Source organism: Oncorhynchus keta, chromosome 22 (assembly GCF_023373465.1).
Source record: "Oncorhynchus keta strain PuntledgeMale-10-30-2019 chromosome 22, Oket_V2, whole genome shotgun sequence".
Classification (NCBI taxonomy): Eukaryota; Metazoa; Chordata; class Actinopteri; order Salmoniformes; family Salmonidae; genus Oncorhynchus; species Oncorhynchus keta.
The window spans coordinates 17746948-17757094 of record NC_068442.1 but is presented as its reverse complement, the minus strand read 5'-3'; positions in this window follow the sequence as shown (position 1 = coordinate 17757094).

Genomic DNA, 10147 nt, shown 5'->3' with positions numbered 1-10147 from the left:
TGTGTTATTGACTGTACATTTGTTTGTGTGTATCTCTGTGTTGTTTTTGTCGCACTGCTTTGATTTATCTTGGCCAGGTCGCAGTTGTAAATGAGAACATGTTCTCAACTGGCCTACCTGGTTAAATAAATAAATATGTTTTTTAAATAAAATCAATAAAATCAACATTTAACACATTTAACACATTTCTACCCAGTCTTGACTTGGTCTTGGATAGTGAGGACTCATAATTTTACCAGCAGAGTAAAACACTCTGCTGGTGAATTATCAGCTTCCATTAAGTCAGCGCAATTAAAACCGCTTCACCAGGCCAAATATTTACACTTCTTTCTTGAAACATGAATATCTTATTAAGTCTCTATACGTATTATAAGCATATTAGCGCAGTGGCGAACCTATAAGCAACCGTATTACCAGCACACCCATATAGGAGAGTGCACTTTTTGTAAAACACAAATGGCCGGTGTTGTAGTGAGGGTATACGCATGTATACGCCATATACCCACTTTGTTGTCCAGTAGGCATTGCATATATTCACTTCTTAATCCCTACTTGTGCTTATCAAAGTAATGTAGTGGAGGTAAACGATTTATCAATTATGTAGTACAATAGAGAACTCATGTACAAAGTAGCCTACACAATCGTAAAGCCCATGAAATATATTCACATGTGCAACGCACACAGAGCCTAGTTTCACGGAATATCATCTGAAGGCAGCAAGAGTGTGCAGCTCTCAACTGGTTTTGGCATGGAGCAGCTCACAGAAGAATGACATCAGGAGCCTGTAGTTTAGGATAGACATTTCAACGTATCTTATTCACCAGTAAATGCTAACTAAGGCAACAATGTGTATGCAAACCAATTATTGAAAAAGTTCAGTCCGAAGTGTTGGTTAGTAGGCTATTTGTTATGTGCAATTGTCATCATGTGCTGTTTGCATCAGGGGTGTATACAGGGATGGGCCTGGGTGGACACAGACCCACCCACTGGGGAGCCAGGCCCTGGAGGGTCCACCCAATCAGATTGATGTGGTTTAAGCATTGTTGTGGACTTAGAATAAATACAAACATTTGATGGTCTATTAAAAAGTATGATTTTGAGAGGGAAAAATCTATAAGAAAACTAATTGAAAACCATAGGAAAACATAGGATTTTTCACAAAGGGCGCCTTTCCTTTGCTGGGCAGGCAAGTGTTTTGACAAAATTAGACTCTCTTCGCCAGGCATCATTACACCATAGCATAGGACGGATGGAAAAACAGGCGTCACACACAGCATGATGTTAAATGATAAACAGTCCTTAAACTTGGACATAATAAGACAGTAGGTCCCAATCATAAGAATACAAAAACTCAAGCATTAAGCATTTCCCAATTGAAATGTATAACTACTACTTCTCATTGCATAAAACATTTCATGTTTAGCACACAGCGGTGACCTGAAGTTTAAAGTGGAACTGACAGGGTTAACTACTTTGCAGATATGAAACAAACAGACAATCATAATATCAAACATATTTCATTCCCATTTTATGCAAAACCAACTTCAAAGAAGGTTTTAAAAATATGTTATATTTGACGCAACGTTCCATTATGTCTCTAAGGCATTGTTGGCAGAATAGGTGGATGCAGTTCACTGCATGCTTATTGTAATTCCCCAATACATTTCTTGGTATTCCAAAAAATATTGCTATCAGGTTCTAAATCACAGCCAAGCCTGGTACAATGTTTGTTGCCTCCATTCGGGATGCACTGTTTCAGTTTCAATGAGTCAATATTCTGGACAAAAACAGACAAACGTAACTAAGACTGGAAATGTCAATACAATCAAACTAGCAAGTCAGTCATAACATAGCTAATAGGATAGAGTATCTGTTTATGTAGCAAGCTAAAAACACGGAGCCTAACATTAGCCACACAGCTAGCTGCTAGGAGGATGTCATGCCATTGGAGGAGTGGGTGAGTGACTTTCCCCCCTGATGTAGTTTTTCAGTGGCTATACACAGCTAGTGATGCAGGTGTCATTGGGTTAGCTAGTAAGAACATGAACGACTGTTATCCAGTTAGCATATTTCTTGCGTTTGAAATTCACTCTGGCTATCTACTACTCTGGGGATCTACGTCGATTTCAAAGCACTCTCTAATGAATATACAAACGCACAATACCCGGTGAATATAACCAGTGTCAGTAAGCGTAGACAAAAATACTGAATACTGTAGTTAGTCAAGAACACTCTAAACAACATGAAAAAAGCCTAATCAGCTCTGCTACGGCGAGTAAAATGGTCAGAATGTGGTGTTCTCTCATTTGTGTCTGGAAGAAGTTACATTTGAAGTCGGAAGTTTACATACACATAGATTGGAGTCATTAAAACTAGTTTTTCAACCACTCCACACATTTCTTATTAACAAAGTATAGTTTTGGCAAGTCGGTTAGGACATTACTTTGTGCATGACACAAGTAATTGTTCCAACAATTGTTTACAGACAGATTATTTAAATTATCATTCACAGTATCACAATTCCAGTGGGTCAGAAGAATACATACACTAAATTGATAGTGCCTTGAAACAGCTTGGAAAATTAAAGAAGATTACGTAATGGCTTTTGAAGCTTCTGATAGGCTACTTGTCATAATTTGAGTCAATTGGAGGAGTACAAACTTTGACCCAGAAAATATAAAAAAAACTATCAGCCTATATCGACTCTCAAACATTTTAGAAAAATCTGTTGCGCAGCAACTCACTTACTTCTTGAAGACAAACAATATATACGAAATGCTTCCATCTGGTTTCAGACCCCATCAAATCAAATCAAATCAAATTGTATTTGGCACAGACACATGGTTAGCAGATGTTAAAGCGAGTGTAGTGAAATGCTTGTGCTTCTAGTTCCGACAATGCAGTAATAACCAACAAGTAATCTAACTAACAATTCCAAAACTACTGTCTTATACACACACGTGTAAGGGGATAAAGAATATGTACATAAATATATATGAATGAGTGATGGTACAGAGCGGCATAGGCAAGATACAGTAGATGGTATCGAGTACAGTATATACATATGAGATGAGTATTTTTTTAAAAAGTGGCATAGTTAAAGTGGCTAGTGATACATGTATTACATAAAGATGCAGTAGATGATATAGAGTACAGTATATACATATACATATGAGATGAATAATGTAGGGTATGTAAACATTATATTAGGTAGCATTGTTTAAAGTGGCTAGTGATATATTTTACATCATTTCCCATCAATTCCCATTATTAAAGTGGCTGGAGTTGAGTCGGTGTGTTGGCAGCAGCCACTCAATGTTAGTGGTGGCTGTTTAACAGTCTGATGGCCTTGAGATAGAAGCTGTTTTTCAGTCTCTCGGTCCCAGCTTTGATGCACCTGTACTGACCTCGCCTTCTGGATGATAGCGGGGTGAACAGGCAGTGGCTCGGGTGGTTGTTGTCCTTGATAATCTTTATGGCCTTTATGGCCTTCCTGTAACATCGGGTGGTGCAGGTGTCCTGGAGGGCAGGTAGTTTGCCCCCGGTGATGCGTTGTGCAGACCTCACTACCCTCTGGAGAGCCTTACGGTTGTGGGCGGAGCAGTTGCCGTACCAGGCGGTGATACAGCCCGCCAGGATGCTCTCGATTGTGCATCTGTAGAAGTTTGTGAGTGCTTTTGGTGACAAGCCAAATTTCTTCAGCCTCCTGAGGTTGAAGAGGCGCTGCTGCGCCTTCTTCACGATGCTGTCTGTGTCTAATTCAGTGAGTTTGTGATGTGTATGCCGAGGAACTTAAAACGTACTACCCTCTCCACTACTGTTCCATCGATGTGGATAGGGGGGTGTTCCCTCTGCTGTTTCCTGAAGTCCACAGTCATCTCCTTAGTTTTGTTGACGTGGAGTGGGAGGTCATTTTCCTGACACCACACTCCGAGGGCCCTCACCTCCTCCCTGTAGGCCGTCTCGTCGTTGTTGGTAAATCAAGCCTATCATAGCCCTGAGACTGCACTTGTTAAGGTGCCTAAATTACCTTTTAATGGCGTCAGACCGAGGCTCTGCATCTGTTCTCGTGCTCTTATACCTTCGTGCTGCTTTTGATACCATCGATCACCACATTCTTTTGGAGAGATTGGAAGCCCAAATTGGTCTACACGGACAAGTTCTGGCCTGGTTTAGATCTTATCTGTCGGAAAGATATCAGTTTGTCTCTGGATGGTTTGTCCTCTGACAAATCTACTGTAAATTGCGGTGTTCCTCAAGGTTCCGTTTTAGGACCACTATTGTTTTCACTATAATTTTTACCTCTTGGGGATGTCATTCGATAACATAATGTTAACTTCCACTGCTATGAGGATGACACACAGCTGTACCTGTGACCTCGGAGTTACTCTGGACCTGATCTCTCTTTTGACAAACATATCAAGACTGTTTCAAGGAAATATTTTTTCAATCTACGTAACATTTTAACCTCTTGCTCCTTCCTACCGGACACGCAGGCGTCCCATCTAGACATCTGGAAATGCAAATGCGCTACGCTAAATGCTGATAGCACTCGCTAAAACTCAAACGTTCATTAAAATACACATGCAGGGTAGTGAATTAAAGCTACACTCGTTGTGAATCCAGGCAACAAGTCAGATTTTTAAAAAAAAATTTCGGCGAAAGCATGAGAAGCTATTATCTGATAGCATGTAACACCCCAAAAGACCTGCAGGGGACGTAAACAAAATAATTAGCATAGTCGGCGCTACACAAAACGCACAAATAAAATATAAAACATTCATTACCTTTGACCATCTTCTTTGTTGGCACTCCTAGATGTCCCATAAACATCACTATTGGGTCTTTTTTTCAATTAAATCGGTCCATATATAGCCTAGATATTGATCTATGAAGACTGTGTGATCAATGAAAAAAATAGCGTTTTATAACTTAACGTCATTTTTTTAAATTAAAAAAGTTGACGATAAACTTTCACAAAACACTTCAAAATACTTTTGTAATGCAACTTTAGGTATTAGTAAACGTTCATAAGCGATCAAATTGATCACGAGGCAATGTATATTCTATAGCTGTACGTCTGGAAATAATGTCCGGGTAAATCTCAACCAAAATATCCGGTCGGAGACCGGAAGAACTGCGCTGCCTTGTGTCTGTTTGACCAAGAAACAAATCATAGGCAAATGACAAGACTGTTGACATCGTGTGGAAGCTGTAGGTATTGCAACCTCGACCTCATTTAATGTTGATCACGTTCAACAATGGGTTGAAGTGGCGCATGGATATATTTTCCCATTTTCAGTGATCAGATTTTCCTGCACTTTTCGATGAAACGCACGTTCTGTTTCAGTCACAGCCGCGATTTTTAACAGAATGTTCGAAAAAGTAGGGGGTAGGAGTAACAGGTTAAAATCAGAAATTATCTGTCCAAAAATGCAGAAAAATGTATCCATGCTTTTGTCACTTCTAGGTTAGACTACTGCAATGCTCTAATTTCCGGCTACCCGGATAAAGCACTAATTAAACTTTAGTTAGTGCTAAATACGGCTGCTAGAATGCTGATTAGAATCCAAAAATGTGATCATATTTCTCCAGTGCTAGCCTCCCTACACTGGCTTCCTGTTAAGGAAAGGGCTGACTTCAAGGTTTTACAACTAACCTACAAAGCATTACATGGGCTTGCTCCTACCTACCTTTCCGATTTGGTCCTGCCGTACATACCTACACATAGGTCACAAGATGCAGGCCTCCTAATTGTCCCTAGAATTTCTAAGCAAACAGCTGGAGGCAGGGCTTTCTCCTATAGAGCTCCATTTTTATAGAATGGTCTGCCTACCCATGTAAGAGACGCAGACTCGGTCTCAACCTTTAAGTCTTTATTGAAGACTCATCTCTTCAGTAGGTCCTATGATTGAGTGTAGTCTGGCCTAAGAGTGTGAAAGTGAATGGAAAGGCACTGCAGCAACGAACCGCCCTTGCTGTCTCTGCCTGGCCGGTTCCTCTCTCTCCACTGGGATTCTCTGCCTCACTGGTGCTCTTCCATGCTGTACCTAGGAGTGGTGCGTCACTTGAGTGGGGTGTGGGGGCTGTGCTTCGGGCAAAGTGGGTGGGGTTATATCCTGCCTGTTTGGGTCTCCTTACCCCTCCTGTCTCAGCCTACAGTATTTACTCTCTCTCTCTCTCTCTCTCTCTCTCTCTCTCTCTCGCCAACTGACATTTACTCCTGTTGCACCCTCGACAACTACTGTGATTATTATTTGACCATGCTGGTCATTTATGAACATTTGAACATCTTGGCCATGTTCTGTTATGATCTCCATCTGGCACAGCCAGAAGAGGACTGGCCACCCCTCATGGCCTGGTTCTGGCCTTTCTAGGGAGCTTCTACGCCTGCATTGCTTGCTGTTTGGGGTTTTAGCCTAGGTTTCTGTACAGTACTTTGAGATATCAGCTGATGTAAGAAGGGATATATAAATACATTTGATTGATAAGAGTCTGGATGCCATTTGATTAATTATTCAGCAGTCTTATGGCTTGGAAGTAGAAGCTGTTAAGGAGCCTTTTGGTCCTAGACCTGGCGCTCCAGAATCGCTTGCAGTGCTGTAGCAGAGAATACAGTCTATAACAGTCTGACACCGCCTATTATATAGGTCCTGTATTTATTACCTTTATTTAACTAGGCAAGTCAGTTAATTAAGAACAAATTCTTATTTTCAATGACGGCCTAGGAACAGTGGGTTAACTGCCTGTTCAGGGGCAGAACGACAGATGACGACCTTGTCAGCTCGGGGGTTTGAACTTGCAACCTTCCGTACGCACTACCCTCTGTAGCTCCTTACGGTCAGATGCCGAGCAGATGCCATACCAAGCGGTGATGCAACCGGTCAGGATGCTCTCGATGGTGCAGCTGTAGAACTTTTGAGGATCTGGGGACCCATGCTAAATGTAACCTTTCATGTGCTTTCACAACAAACTTGTATTCCATCTGTAGATACAAATGAAATTGTTAAATTATGAGTCCTGTTCGTTTAGCCACGGAAAATGAGCAACTTTCCCACTAGCCTTGACTGGCTGAGATAATGAGTGGGCTGGACATGCTGAGAGATGAGTTCGAATTAGTTTGCCATGTAGCACGCTTCTGTTTATAACATGAGCTGGTCAGTATGTGTAGGTAATCCTTTTGAAAGCAGCTTTTTTTAAAGATATCACGTAGTACAATGGTTCTCAAACTTTTATAGTCCTGTACACCTTCAAACATTCAACCTTCAGCTGCGTACCCCCTCTAGCACCAGGGTCAGCACACTCTCAAATGTTGTTATTGCCTTCTGTGTAACCTTGCCACACACACAATACACAATATATTTATTAAACATAAAAATGAGTGTTTTGTCACAACCTTGCTCATGGGAAGTGACAACGAGCTCTTATAGGGCCAGGGCACAAGTAATAATATAATAATAATTAATTATTTTGCTCTTTTTTTAACCATCTTACATATAAAACTTTACTTGTTCGATGAAAATTGTGAATATCTCACCACAGGTTAATGAGAAGGGTGTGCTTGAAAGGATGCACATAACTCTGGAATGTTGGGTTGTAGTTGTATTGGAGAGTCCCAGTTTAAATAATTTTCCACAGTCTGTGCCTGTATTTAGTTCATGCTAGTGAGGGCCGAGAATCCACTCTCACATAGGTACGTAGTTGCAAAGGGCATCAGTGTGTTACCAGCACGATTTGCCAAGGCAGGATACTCTGAGCTCAGCCCAATCCAGAAATCTGGCAGTGGCTTCTGATTAAATTACATTTTCACAGAACTGCTTGTTGCAATTTCGATGGGGCTCTCTTGTTCAGATATCCGTAAGTGGACTGGAGCAGGGCATGAAAGGGATAAGGAATCCAGTTGTTTGTGTCATCCGTTTCGGGAAAGTACCTGCGTAATTGCACACCCAGCTCACTCAGGTGCTTTGCTACAGTATATCACATTTGACATTGTCCGTAAGCTTGAGTTCATTTGCACACAAAAAAATCATACCATGTCGGAAAGGCCTGTGTGTTGTCCTTGTTAATGCAGACAGAGAAGAGCTCGAGCTTCTTAATCATAGCCTCAATTTTGTCCCGCACATTAAATATAGTTGTGTAGAGCCTGTAATCCTCGATTCAGATCATTCTGGTGAGAAAAAATATCACCCAGATATGCCAGTCGTGTGAGAAACGGTCAGACGTGTCAATACTTTGCCTCTTGATAACCAGCGCACTTCTGTATGTTGTAAAAGCTTGACATGGTCGCTGCCCATGTCATTGAATAGTGCAGAAAATACACAAGTGTTCAGCGGCCTTGCTTTACATAGTAAACCATTTTCACAGTAGTGTCCAAAACGCTGCAAGAGCCTCTGGGTGGATGCTGCAGTGTACTCAAGTGCTGTCACTTGCATTACCACTCCACTATGTCTCCCTGTCATGGGTTTTGCGCCATCAGTACAAATACCAACATGAGCAGTAGCTACGTTTGGCTATATTCGGAACGTTAGTGGAATTCCCGGCGAGAGAAAAATGGTTATTGTGATTGGATGTTAATTATTTGACTAGGCTACCTGTATTTGACATTGTGTTGTTATTTCTCTGAACACTACATGGTTTAATTGCATTTTTGGCAGTGAAACGAGGATACTCAGGTGAGAAAAAAAAACTGTATAGCCCCGTTGGAAAATATGAATGACATACCCCTGTTTTGGAATATCTGATGAAGTAGAACTGTATGTGTTGCTCTCCACTTTCTGGTGGATGGAGTTTTGAAATCAGTGGAATTAGAGTATGATAGCTAAGGAGATGGAGACAAATAAAAACAGGTTTTTAGAAATGTTTGCAAATGTATTACAAATATGTTTTTAGACCCTTTACTCAGTACTTTGTTGAAGAACCTTTGGCAGCGATTACAGTCTTGTTGGGTATGATGCTACAAGCTTGGCACACCTGTATTTGGGGAGTTTCTCCCATTCGTCTCTGAAGATCCTCTCAAGCTCTGTCTGGTTGGCTGGGGAGCGTTGGCGCGCAGATATTTTTAGGCCTCTCCAGAGATGTTCGAATGGATTCAAGTCCGGGCTCTGGCTGGGCCACTCAACGACAATCATGGATATGTCCCGAAGGCACTCCTGCATTGTCTTGGTAGTGTGCTTAGGGTCATTGTCCTGTTGGAAGTCTAAGGTCCTGAATGCTCTGGAGCTAGTTTTCATGAAGGATCTCTCTGTACTTTGCTCCATTCATCTTTCCCTCGATCCTGACTAGTCTCCCAGTCCCTGCTGGTGAAAAACATCCCCACAGCATGATGCTGAACCACCATGCATCACCGTAGGGATGGTGCCAGGTTTACTCCAGACGTGACGCTTTGCATTCAGGACAAAGAGGCAAACTCCAAGCAGGCTGTCAAGTGCCTTTTACTGATCAAGGCCCTTCTCCCCCGATTGCTCAGTTTGGTCGGGCGGCCATCTCTAGGAAGAGTCTTGGTGGTTCCAAATTTCTTCCATTTAAGAATGATGGAGGCCACTGTGTTCTTGGGGACCTTCAATGCTGCAGAAATGTTTTGGTACCCTTGCCCAGATCTGTACCTGACACAATCCTGTCTCAGAGCTCTACGGACAATTCCTTTGACCTCATGGTTTGGTTTTTGCTCTGACATGCACTGTCAACTGTGGGACCATATATAGACAGGTGTGTGCCTTTCTAAATCATGTCCAATCAATTGAATTTACCACAGGTGGCCTCGAATCAAGGTGTAGAAACAACTCAAAGATGAACAATGTAAATAGGATGCACTTTACCTTAATTTCGAGTCTCATAGCAAAAGGTCTGAATGCTAATGTAAATAAGGTATTTCAGTTATTTATATATACATTTGCAAACATTTCTAAAAACCTGTTTTCACTTTGTCATTATGTGTTATTGTGTGTGGATTGCTGAGGATTAAAAAAAGGTCAGATGAATGCAGATGTTTTTGTGAGCCTTCACTGTAAATGCAAGGATAATGGACCAAATAGGAACTGCAGTTTTGCATATCAAATTGCAGAGGCAAAGGGGATAGCAATGCAAGATCTTCACATAATTGATGGTGTATGTGATATAAATATTTGATCACAAAAAGATTTATAGCACT